The sequence below is a fragment of the Chinchilla lanigera genome, unplaced genomic scaffold (genome assembly GCF_000276665.1).
Source record: "Chinchilla lanigera isolate Chin_1 unplaced genomic scaffold, ChiLan1.0 scaffold00052, whole genome shotgun sequence".
Classification (NCBI taxonomy): domain Eukaryota; kingdom Metazoa; phylum Chordata; class Mammalia; order Rodentia; family Chinchillidae; genus Chinchilla; species Chinchilla lanigera.
In genome coordinates, this window is record NW_004955453.1 from 1,111,045 (window position 1) to 1,113,715 (window position 2,671).

A 2,671-nucleotide genomic window follows, 5' to 3' on the forward strand; every position below is an offset into this window, starting at 1 on the left:
TAAAATACTGTGCTTCAAGGAGTTGATTTGTTCTGCTTGGGCTTTGAAAACCTCTTGTCCCAATTCACCGAGCAAGCTGGAGAGAATGTCACAGTGCTAGTGTGTTTAAGAATTGTCCTCCTCCCCACTAGGAAGAGTAGAATGATTTACAGTGGAGTGAGTTTGTGTGTGTGCGTGTGTGTGTGTGTGTGTGTGTGTGTGTGTGTGTGTGTGTCAGAGTTTTTCTATCTCTGATTTCTCAGCAGGGGAACTAAACAAGACGAAAATGTCTTCAGACTCCAGCTGTCACCCCTCACGTTGCCCAGGAGCGCATCTTAGTTATTCCCTGCTGCATAACGAGTAACCACAAGTGCAGTGGTTTAAAACCTCTCCCACGGATTATCTCACAGCTCCTGGGAACCAGGAGTCCCATTGTACTCAGTAGATCCTCTGCTCAAGTTCTCACAGGGCTGCAGTGGAGAGGGTAGCTGAGCTGTGTTCTCGTATGGTGATTACTCACTTCTAATCTCATTCAGGACCGTGGCAGATTTTATTTCTTATGGTCTTTCCTTGTGGGGGTCTTGGTTTTTCATGGGCTGTCAGCTCAGCTCCTAAAGCATGAAGGTCCTGACAATATGGGCTTTCTCAAGGTGGACACTGACCTCACTGACCCCAGTGAGAACCTTCAGCTGAGTCTGTGGAGGTGGAATCTTTTTAGTGCCGTACAGTCTGATTAGCTGAACGCAAATCACAGGCCCTGCCCATACGCGAGCAAAGAAGATGACCCACTGGGAAGCTGAGATGGTGTGGCATCTTAGAGCTGTGGATTGCAGACACATCCTCAGGGACCACATTGCAGATGCATCTCAGAAACACACATTGCAGGTGAATCTCAGAAACCCGCATTTCTGCCAACAGTCCATGAAGTACAGGACACTTTCTCTCTCCTAAGACTTCCTTAGGGGCCTAGACCCCTGCCTTACACATCCCAGTATATTCAGATTCTAGCTCAGTGCAGCGTCTGTGGGAGTGAACTGGACAGAATCAAGCTGAGTTATATTACCGAACAGTGATGTAACTGGGGAGGTGAGCTGTTCCGGCCGCAGCGGTAGGAGCCCTGAGATGGAAGGGAGATGTGTGCTGTAAGATCAGGAAGGTGCACGATGGACACGCTGGCAACAGGAGGAGGAGAAGCGGTTGTAGGAAATGCAGTGTTCTTTGCAGAAAATTTATGACCTGGTTGCTACAATTGCTTGAGAGGCGGTCCGCACTTCAGATGAGTCTTCCTGATGGGGAGATTGGAAAAACCACGAGGAGAACGTGGAATCCCACAACACCCCCCATGAGGCTCCTGAAATCTCACGATATCACTGGGGCAAAGAACCCTCAATGTATCCTGAGTTAGAGTTCACGCAATCATGTGCCGCAGTGGAAAAACCGCCTACAAATACTGACTGACAAAAGTCATCCTGAAAGTGGAAGAATGCACGTCATAGACTCTAGCTCCGAGTTTTAGGTTCCATAGGCGGGGACGCTATGAGAGAAACAAAGCCGAAAAATCCTGTGCACCCAGGCCTGCTATTAAGATAAGGTCCCTAGTAGGGAAGAGCCGGATCGGTGCCCATTGCGCAGGCGCGCTCAGTGTCCCGGCTTCCGGAAGGAGGGGAGAGGCGGCAGATCCCGCCCAGAGCGACCCTTCTCGGGTCACGTGAGGGGAGTCAAGTGTCACGCGAGGACCAGGTGGCAGCAGAGCTAGGGAGAATGAGTGAGGGGAAGAAGGGAAACCAGAAGCGGTGCGAATGAAGCAAAAGGGAAGAGACAGCTGCTGAGAAGGTGAGGGGAATCAAAATTTAAGGAAATAGGTGCAATGACCCCAGAAGTTTGTGGCAGCTGGAGATCACTTAGTCCACCACTCCCAATGTGGCAATGGGCTGCAGGGGAAGAATTAAAAGTGAAGGCATACCCAGCAACGGGCAAACAATTTTTAGTAATCAGAAATGTGCCATGCTACAAACGCTGCAAACAGATGGGATATTTAGAAGAATCGGAAGCTATCATTGAGGAAGATGGTGATGATGGGGGATGGGTAGATACGGATCACAGCACAGGGATTGCAGGAGTAACTGATGCAGCTAAGGAGATTACATTGGAAAACAAGGACTGTATAAAACTTCAAGGTTGCTCGGCACTGTGTGAAGAGGAAGAAGAGGAAGACGAAGGAGACGCTGCAAACTTGGAAGAATATGCGGAAAGTGGATTGTTGGAAACAGATGCGCCTACTCTAGATGCAAGGAAAATAGTAGACTCTTGTGAAGCTAAAACTGACCCAGGAGGTCAAGATGCTGTTTTACAGACCAGAACTTGCAGCGTGTACATCACTTATGATAAATATTACCAGACGCCAGGACTAGGGTTGTTTGCCTATGATGAGCAACGGCAACCTTTAACAGTTGAGCACATGTATAAAGACATCAGTCCAGATCATGTGAAGAAAACAGGGAACACTGAAAATCACCCTCATCTCCCAGCACCTGCTACGTGTACCATTCACCCATGTGGGCCTGCCGAAGTGATGAAGAACATCATTGAGACAGTTGCAGAAGGAGGGGAAGAGCTTGGTGTTCATATGTGTCTTCTGGTTTTTTTGTACTTTGTACAAGCTGTCATTCTAACCATAGAGCGTGACTACACA

At 48.6% G+C, this 2,671-nt stretch overlaps 1 pseudogene; it reads left to right on the forward strand.

The window, feature by feature from the left end:
* The first annotated feature begins 614 nt into the window (after positions 1-614).
* Positions 615-2,668, forward strand: LOC102029934 (annotated as a pseudogene).
* Positions 2,669-2,671: the final 3 nt, after the last annotated feature.